The sequence below is a fragment of the Silene latifolia genome, unplaced genomic scaffold (genome assembly GCF_048544455.1).
Source record: "Silene latifolia isolate original U9 population unplaced genomic scaffold, ASM4854445v1 scaffold_70, whole genome shotgun sequence".
Lineage (NCBI taxonomy): Eukaryota > Viridiplantae > Streptophyta > Magnoliopsida > Caryophyllales > Caryophyllaceae > Silene > Silene latifolia.
In genome coordinates this window covers 4,581,490-4,591,986 of record NW_027413609.1, presented here as the reverse complement: position 1 = coordinate 4,591,986, position 10,497 = coordinate 4,581,490, and the positions used below count along the sequence as shown (strand labels likewise).

At 39.3% G+C, this 10,497-nt stretch overlaps 1 non-coding gene across 1 annotated transcript; it reads left to right on the top strand.

Moving 5' to 3' along the window:
• The first annotated feature begins 7,582 nt into the window (after positions 1-7,582).
• LOC141640089 (small nucleolar RNA R71) lies at positions 7,583-7,689 on the top strand. The gene has a single exon (XR_012542835.1). It is a non-coding gene; the product is annotated as a small nucleolar RNA R71 (small nucleolar RNA).
• The last annotated feature ends 2,808 nt before the right edge of the window (positions 7,690-10,497 follow it).

The following is a 10,497-nucleotide window of genomic DNA, read 5'->3' as shown; positions in this document are numbered from 1 at the left end:
AAAGCAAAGAATAATAGAAGTACTTGATGATAGATTGGAAGGTTGTCAATCTCCCAATAATAACCCAAATAGTCTTCAATTACCCAAAACAAAGGATGAACAAGAGAGAGATTAAGGAAATGAAACTTGTATTAAAACTTGATTAAATGTTGATTACAAGATTATAGAGAGATTTGATTGATATTAACTATACTAGAGATTGCTAAGAAGAACATGTCGTTCTAATTAGCCTAATGGGGTATTTATAGAGGGGATTAGTTACATAGATTAGGGTTTACTAAGGGCTTAAATGACGATTATGTCCTTGAGGAATCGCCGGTCTCTAGGGAGACTCCGGTCTCCTTTTCTCCGGTCTTAGAAAAATATGCGGATCCTTCCTTGAAGCTTGTAGAAGACGAAATAGCTGTTAGAGAATCCGGGCGTCTAGGGCACGGGACGGGCGGATTCTGGTGATTCTGGACGGGCTTCCAAATGGGGAAGACAGGCAGATTGGGCGTGTTTTGGATGGGCGTCCACAGGGGGAAGACGCTCGGATTGTGGCTGTTGGACGGGCGTCTTGTGGACAATCCGCTCGGATTGTCTTACAGCTTCTTTCTTTCTTCTTTTCTTCCTTTTTCTTCATAAAATCCTTGAGGATTTCCTCGGGGATGTAAGGATCTTTTCTCATCATTGCCCATCTACTATAGTATGTACAAAGGCCTTCTAATCTTGTCTTCTCTTTGATGCTTGGTCATTGAATTCAATCAATTTAGCTTCATTTTGCCATGAAAATGCAAGGTTTGCACTCCTTTTCTATCAAGGACACAAAACCTCAAAGAATATGCAAAACAAAGGACTAAAGACAATAAATGACCCAAATATACACTAAAAAGCACGGGAACAAGGCTAATTCGGGGAATAAATACGCTCTAATTATGGTCACATAAAATATCCCCAAACCGAACCTTTGCTCGTCCCGAGTAAAGAGGTGACAAAGACTAGGACCATTATTTAAACTAACCTAATAGCATACCCGATATGAGATAATTAGCGGGTCTCACTCCGCCCCTTCAACTCACAATAAGACAACCATGAGGTAGGTTGCCTTCTTGCAAGGTAAGGTGAGTCTTGCCAAAATGGCGACACATCCAAACATTAAGCACACAAAATCAAGTAATGGATGAATCTACAAAAGAATAGCCACTTTCCTCATCTAAGTGGCGGAAATTATCTAAAAGGGAAGCAATTTAAGGGTACACACTCCTTCATAGATGCAATTTCTTCAAACTACTAAGCCTAGAAGGATACCAATAAATCACCTACAAGTTGTGTCAAGCTAGGGCACCTTTGTCCTCAATCGTTAAATGCTTTTGTCAAGAATGGACTCCCTATGGCGTTAGAAACAGTGGAGGGTCGTGGAATTCCCCCTCTTGCCTAGACAAGAAGAAGGGTCGTCCCCTCTCTACCATGCACAAAAATGGATACGATGGATAAAGGGATCAATGGATATTTGAGCTTCATTTTGGGAGTTTGCTTTTTTTTTGCCCCCAATTTCTTGTGGCATATAACATTTGAGAACAATTCCTTTTTGCCATTTCTTTGATGTTTGGCATTTCAATACTTGACAACTTTTCAACTCTTCTTTGCATTTCTTTTTGAACATTTTCAAAGTCACCCCATATGTAGTGAGGGTGCCATATATTTGAAGCTTTAGGAGTCTATTTTTGCTCCTCTTTTCATTTGATGCATTTTGCAAACTTTTTCACTTTCTTTTCATTTCTTTGAACTGAAATCAATTTCTTTTTGTGCCCATTCCCTTTGATGGCAAAAATGTGGTAGAACATGGATGATGGATGCATGGTTTCAAGGGTCACCTTGGAATAAACGGTAGCCAAGGAGTTATCACACCACAAGATACTCTTGACTAGGCCTTAATCCATGGGTAAAAGGATACTAGCATGACACATCCTAGGGTGTTTTAAAAGTATTCTAACAAGCAAAGTCTTAAGAAGAAAAAGCATCTACTAGGGCCTATATACACTTGTCAAGCTTCCCAAGTAGACGGTTTCGCAAAAAAATTTTAACATGCGAACTACATACCATGATACAACTAGCATATAAACATCCTAATGCGAATGATTCTACCAACTAATATACCATGTAAACTAAATGCAAGTCCTAAATTCACATTGTTATACCGCATCAATCGAAATAAAGCCACATAGTCATTAACATAAAGAGGAAAAAGGAGATTGGAAAGATCATACCATGCGGTCTTCAATATCCTCATGTCTTGGATGTGGCGTAGTCATTCAATGTGAACAAGGATAGAACAAATACAACATATACAACAATATATAAAACTCTACACTACAAAGGAAATGAACTTGTTTTTGGATTTTCAAATTTTTCAATTTTTTTGATTTTTTTTCCAAACTTTTTGATTTTTTTGGGTTTTTGAATAATAGTTAAGTTAGAATTCCCCATCCCCACACTAATATGGGCATTGTCCTCAATGGCCAAAATGATGGGAAATTATGCAAGCATGATGAATGAATTCTACACTAAATGCAAGCTACACTAATCTACACTACATGATGCATGGTTTTTTTTGTTTATGACGGAGAGCGTAATTTAGATTACCTCCCGTTGCGTATGCATGTACTTCCCCAAACCGAGATAGACATTATTTCTAATGTCCTAAAGTTGGGGGTAGTTCATGCACACAAGATGCAATGCATGAAACTAAATTGTCATTTTGGATTTTCAAAAGTGGGAACAATGAAATAAGAACACCTCAATGGGGCCGAGGTGTTAGTCCTCTAGGTTGCTAGGACTCTCCAACTATGATCAAGATAAAAATAAATAAAACAAAGAAAGAAGTAGACAAACCACAAGAGGGTAGGAGCCTCCAAAGCTTGCTAGTCTTCCACCATATCATCATTGTCATCATCTTTCTCAATAGAAGTGGACTCATCACCACTCCCCTCTTCACTTCCTTGCTCACTTCCTTCATCACTTTCTTCATCATCTTCATTAGCCTCTTCTTCTTCATTTACCTCTCCAACAATGCCCTCATCATCAACAACATCATCACCGACAACCTCATCGTAACCCGGTCTTTCACCCCTAGATGCACTTGGAAAGAAAACTTCCATATCCGCCCAACTAGGCAAAGGACATGAAGGATTAAGTAGTCCTTGCCTAGCTAAATGAAGGAGGGGTGGATATTGGGCCAAGTATGCATCTTCCCGATCCTTATGAGCTTGTTTGTGCATCTCTTGCATAAGTAGAGTCATGTAGTCATTGCCCACTTCAACACCTTCGGGTTTGAACTCTTGATATTTGAATGGATAGGGTGGTATGACAATGGAGAAGGAGGGCATTTAACTTTCACCCCTTTGTTGACGGATGATGTATTCGGCTTCCTTTGAGAGGGGGAAAAGGTAGTTTGTTTTATGAACACTCAAGCGCCATATCTTGGAAGGCAAAGTAAAATATCTAGCATCATTGGTGAGCCACTCATATTTGGTGTCAAGAGGATTATGCTTGCCCCACTTGTACTTGTTAATCATGGCATCCATGTCAATGAGATGACCCCCTCTTTTCGCCACATACTTGCTATCCTTGTTGAAATTCGGATCAAAGTATTTGGCCAAGAGAGTAACTAGACCTCCATTTACGATAAAAGCGGTGCCTTCCTTTGCACAATCAACATTGAGCCATCTTTCCACCAAAAGCCTTAGAGCATTGTAAGGCTTGGTGAATTCCCTTCCAATATTTAAGGCCGACTCAAGTAGAACACAATCGAGCTTGGTAAAGTGGTTAGTGTCTTTTCTTGCAAATGATAGTATTCCCGATGACCTTGTGCCACACTCTAATGCCTGGATGGTGGACTAATAGAGCGCAAAAAGCATGAAAATTCTCAAATTTCTTCCTGAAAATTGCCTCCCAAAGAGGAGCGGGGTCATATTTTTCGGGCTTCTTATAATAACGAGGTGTATCACTAAGACCTAATGCTTTACTCAAAACATCAAACGTGTTGCGCCTATTCACATTGGCAAGGCGAAACTCGATCTATTCTCTAGTCTCTACCTTAGTCACTTTTAATAAACTTAAGAATTTCAAGGTAAGGGAGGGGTATGTCAATTCTCTTGTAGTAAACAATTTTCCCAACCCCATGGCTTCAAAAAAGGCTTTTGTTTTTTCAAGGACACCCAATTTGTTCAAGGCATCTTCACATATGAATTTTGTGGGTAGAATGGATTCCTTAGCATACTTGGCAAATGTATCCCTATGGGAGTTAGAAATGAAAATTACCTCCGGATAGTTTGATAATTGAGCAATTTCCGGAGTTGTTGTTGTTGTTGCTTCCAAGGGAGGATTTTGTTGTTGTTGAACTTCCAAGCTTGCACTAGCAACCGCCATAGCCATTGAGGCTTTCTTTGCTTGAAGGCATTGTTGCCATTTTGAGAGTGCCTTTGCCTTGAGTGCCTTTGTTGATCCTTTTGTTCTTGCCATTGATGATTATACCAAGAAAAGATTGAAAATCTTCAATTTCCAATTATACCCAAATCGATTTTAAGATGAAAGGATTTGCCTTTGTATTTCAAAAATCGACTCAAAGGTTGAAGATTTTGGTGCTTGGATTGATTATTGTTGGAAAAGGAGTGTTTAATTGTTGTTGAAAGGAAGTTTGGATTTGATTTTGTTGAATTTGGTTGAGGAAATCTTGTTTTGGTGATGGAGAGGATGAGGGTTTTGGGGTTTTTGGTAGTGTTTTGAATGTATGAATGAAGGAATGAATGTGGGAGGGGTATTTAAAAATACCCGAAAATTTCGAACTGTAGGGGGAAGACGAGCGTTTTTCCTTCGGGACGCTCGGATTCTGCCTAATCTGGGTTCAGGAATTCTCGCCTAAAGACGAGCGTCTTCCAGCTGGGACGCTCGGATTCTTCAGTTGCAGGACGGGCGGATTTCAATAAAGACGGGCGGATTCTGTTACAGCGAGTTTTCTTATTTTGCACTGGCAAGAAGACGGGCGTCTTTCTGCAAAGACGAGCGGATGCTTCCAGACGAGCGTCTTCTCTGCTAGGATGCTCGGACTCTTCAACAGTCCCAAAATTTCAATTTTTCAGTTCAATTGGATGGACGGATTCTGCAACAGACGCCCGGATTCCCTAAAGACGAACGGATTCCCCTTAAGGACGCTCGGATTCCTCCTAGTCTACCCGGATTCAGTTCCATCCGTGCACTTGCATATCATTTGTCATTTTCATTCTTCAAATCCCGTGTTCTTCATTGTAGGGGCACTACTAAGGCATGAATAGCCTAGGCAATTGCTATCTCCACACTAAGCTAAAGCACTACACATCAATAAAATCATTAGTCCCTCCCTCACTTTTCTCAAAAATGATAAATATCTTGATCAAAGCATAAAAAAAATCCGAAAAATTACAAAAATGCAATGTAAAAATTAAAATGCGAGTTAGGGAGTTAGAAATATTTACAAATGGGGTTTGGAGAGGACTCCACTAAACTCTCATCCTTAGTGATATGTCATGGGGGCATGTCCAAGGTGTTGTTGATGTTGCTCAACACCTTGAAGAAGTAGTCAAAAGCTTGTTCATTGTCATGATAAAGATCTTCAATAGATCTTTCCCCTTGTTGTCCTTCATGTTGGTCTTTATCGATAGCATTACCAATGTAGGGGTTTAAGATCCCTTCAAACTCATCGTCCCAAAGACCACAAACTTCATCTACTTGGTCACTAAAGATCTCTTGAGTTGATAGAGACAACTCTCCCACTTTATTATCTTGGCCAATGAGGCCATTTTCTTCATTGCTTGACTTTGGTGATCTTTTCAAGCTCTCTTTATTACAATTCACTTGCTCTTTGAATAGAGCATCATCAACTTTCTTCATCCATTGGAATTCCGACTTCTTCCTATCATGCTTCCGGCTATAATGATCAACCATAAAACATGGTTCATGCAAACTGGGAGCTCTCGTGGTCTTGTCAAGATTGAAAGTTATGCTCTCATCTCCCACTTCTAGAGTGAGCTCTCCATGCTTCACATCAATCACCGCACTCGCGGTGTGCAAGAAAGGTCTACCTAGAATGATCGGAATATTGGAGTCTTCTTCCATGTCAACAATGACAAAGTCCACCGGGATCTATCGGCCATTTGGAGTGTGATATTGGTGCATTTAAGCTCTCTCATCCCTAACCTTTTACTTACCGAGTACGGCATAACACTCACACTAGCCCCTAGATCACATAAGGCTTTGTTGATCGTGGTGTCGCCAATGGTACACGGTATTGAGAAGCTTCCCGGATCTTTATGTTTTGGAGGTGAACTCCCTTGAAGTATTGCGCTACTCACCTTAGTGAAGGCGATAGTCTCAAGCTTCCGGATTGACTTCTTCTTCGTGAGGATGTCTTTCATGTATTTTGCATAGGCCGGCACGTGATTTATTAATTCCGTAAAAGGAATCGAGACTTCCAAATTCTTCACAATCTCCATAAATTTTCCAAGTTGGTCATCAAATTTGGGCTTGTCTTGACGACTTGGAAACGGAAGTCTAATCACAATGGGCTCCTTTTCCTTGGCCTTGTCTTCATTTTTCTTTGAAACTTCTTCTTTTGATGGTTCTCCATCCTTGGAGTTTTGCACAATTTATTCTTTGTCACTAGCTTCCACAACTTCATCCTCAACTTGCTTCCTTGGTGCTTCATACCTTGTACCACTCCTCAAGTGAATGGCACTAACCATTTCATGTCTTGGGGGATTACTTTGATGTGGTAATTGCCCCTTTTGTCTTTGTGAGTTTGAAGATGCTAGTTGAGTCAATTGGGTTTCCAACATTTTGGTGTGAGCTAGGATGTTGTTGATGGTGATTTCCTTTGCTTGACTATCCTTTTGCATTTGAGTGAAAACTTTGGAGGACCGCTTTTTGAGCATCAAAACCTTGGTCATTTTGTTGATTGTATGGAGTTTGATTTTGGTAACCTTGGTTTTGGTTGTAAAAGGGTCTTTGATTTTGGTTTCTCATGGGAGGTGGGGTGTATGTTGGTTGAGGGTTTTGAACATTTTGGTTTTTGTATGAGAGATTTGGGTGGAATTTGGTATTTTCATAGTAATAGTTGGAATAAGGGGTACCACTCTTGTATACTTGAAAAGCATTCACTTTTTCATTTGTTCCCCTACATTCACTTTGGTCATGTCCCAAAGTTCCACAATTCTCACATATCCCACTTGGGATTGATGAAGATGCCGTCATGGCATTAACATGATGCTTTGGTGATTTTGAGGCTTCTTCAAGCCTTGCCATAGCTTTTTCAAACTTCAAATTGATGGTATCAATGTGAACACTAAGTTGAGCACCCAATTGAGTAATAGAGTCCACTTCATGCTTTCCTCCTCTAGTAGCCTTGCGAGGCCTACTATATTGTGAATTATGGACCACCATTTCCTCAATTTTGTTCTAAGTTTGATTGTCATCAACTTCGGTGAACATTCCATTTGATCCCATGTTGAGAATGTTTCTTAAGTCTTCATAAAGACCGTTCCAAAATTGTTGTACCAAGAACCACTCGCTAAGTCCATGGTGAGGACATGAGCGGGAAATTCCCTTGAATCGCTCCCAAGCTTCATACAAATATTCTTGATCTCTTTGCTTAAAGCCCGTAATTCGAGCTCTTAGCATGTTAGTCTTTTCCGGTGGATATAACTTTTTGTAGAAAGCTAGAGCCAATTTCTTCCAAGAATCAATTCCGGGAGTAGCCTTATCAAGGCCTTTCAACCATTGTTTTGCGGTGCCAATTAGAGAAAAAGGAAATAAGACCCATCGAATTTGGTCTTGAGTTACACCGGTTTGAAATATCGCATCACAATAGTCACAAAAAGTCTCCATGTGAGAGTGAGGGTCTTCACTAGGCATCCCCCCAAATTGCCTTCTTTCGACTAATTGGATAAATGCGGATTTGGCAATGAAATTTCCGGTTAAGTGTTGTGGTGTGGGAGTACCATTGGGTAGGTTCTCCTCGGTTTGTACGGAATGTGATGAAAATTTAGGCATTGTGGGTTGATTTTGTTTTGGGTTCTCCTCACCTTCTCTTGCAAAAGGGTTGATGAACTCAACAGTGTTTGGTTGAATATCCACAACCTCACCAATACCTCTCAAAGTTCTCCTAGCAAGTCTTCTATTGGTTGTCAAAGTTCTTTCAATTTCGTGATCAAATGGTAACAAGTTACCTTGTGATCTTCTAGACATGCAAAATATCAAACAACTCGAAAATAATTAGAACAAACCTTGAGGAGTTTTACTTCCCCAAGGCAAAGAAAGACACAACTAATAACAATATAAGAAAATCTAAATCAAGTTAACACCATCCCCGGCAACGGCGCCATTTTTGGTCGGACTCTCGAGGAGGTTTAGTTTCCAGTACTTGTCGTTAGGAGCACCTAGACCAAAACACAATTTATAACTTCACAAACAACTCTACAATTAGTAAAGAAGAAAGTAAAGGTCGGATCCTAAGGGACGGGAATTGAGATGAGATTTTCTATTGCAACTAGTGGTGTCTAAGGGTGTCACAAATTGGTGTTTGAATTAGAAGATCACTAAACTAAATAACAATGAAAGTAAACAAGCAAGATGATTAAAAAGGGATGTAAATAATTGATAAAAGGCACTAGGGTGTCATGGGGTCATAGGGGATTCATGGGAATTGATCATACAAACATATTCTCAAATTATAAGCAAGCAATTATTGTTGTGATGGATCGAGTTGGTTTATATCTTACAATCCTAGGAAAGTTTGGGTCCCGGAGCCGAATCGATTAGATTGTACAACACCTACAAGTCGACTTAATCTTCTCTACTCAACTATATGCATGGTCTAATGAGACTCGAGTTGGTTTATGTCTTACAAGTCTCATTGAAAAGATAGGTGATGGGTAAAAAATGCAAGGATTCATAGGCTCGCATTTCATCAAACATAACATGTGCATAAGTTGAGATCACAACAAGCAAGCAAATAAACTATGAAAACATATTAATTTAAGCATGAATCATCCCCCATGTTGGTTTCCCCTAATTATCCATTAACCCTAGCTAAGGAAACTACTCACTCATTATCATGTTGAACATGCTAGCAAGGTTGTCAATCATACCAACAAAGTAAAACATGATGAATAAATGAAAGTGATTAACAATAATTAAAAAGGGATTAAGAGAATTATACCTACTGATGATTCCAATAATAAAGCAAAGAATAATAGAAGTACTTGATGATAGATTGGAAGGTTGTCAATCTCCCAATAATAACCCAAATAGTCTTCAATTACCCAAATAGTCTTCAATTACCCAAAACAAAGGATGAACAAAATTGTTCTCAAACGGTCTTTTGGCGTATCAAAGTCAAGATGTTGGTTGAATTTCTGATTGCGATTGGAATTCAAAGGTTAAACTCGAGCGAGGTAGTTCGAGGGTTGAACGACTTTTGATAACCCATATCATAGGTCCAAGAATTGGGACGATTCTTTTTTAAGAAAGGGAGTTTGATGCGTATGGGATTGCCTCAAGTTGGTCTCGACTCACGTATCCGAAACACGCAAAGAAACTCCTTAGGACCCATGGGAACCGTGAGTTCCGCCCAAAAAGTCCAAGGATGAATCTAGTTTTTATCATAGTGAAGCATGTTTTTCTAGGCTAGTCAAGCATGTTGATTTCCATGGTCAAAGACTTTGAATCTTCACCTAGGAAATTGCACTAGCATTTAAACTTGGCCTTGGAGCCCAAGGATTTTTGGCTATATAAGGAGGCCGAAATCCTCATTTGTAAGAACTCGAGAATGATGTAAAATCCTCACATTTGTGATGAACTTCGCTGTTGCGAAAAAAACCTTTTGTTTTAATTCGACGCGTTTCGATTAAAACACGATTATTCTCAATAGGTCTTGAGAATTATTCACCATTGGTCAAGCTATAGGTCTAGCTTGAGCAAATATCCCATTTATTTCGAGATTATTTATGATCTTGAAGCAAATATATATCCCATTGGTTCGATCTCGTCACAAGATGTCGAAACAAATATCCTTTTCATTATTTTTTGCTTATGCTAAAAAACGCATCAGAGAGAGACCCGTTAACAAGTGGTAACTTAAGTGATCAGTATTAGCTGGTTAGATTCGATTATGGGTCTATGATGTGTGTAAGTGTTTGTGTGAGGTTCTGACCTCACGAGTAGTGGTATGATGTGATAGTTATAAAGTCGTTATCTGAGTGTTCTGCGTCATATGTTGTGTACAATAACCTAATAGGATGATATTCAAAAGGTGGTAATTTGGGGGATCTAGAATGGCTAGTTATACTTGTATGTGTATTCAGGATATATGTAAGTGATAGTGTGAGGTTTCTATCACATGAGTAATAGTATGGATAAGATTCATAAGGTTATTATCTGTTTATTCCGTGTAATATGTCACGTTGTGATCTAGTAAAGTGGTTTTAA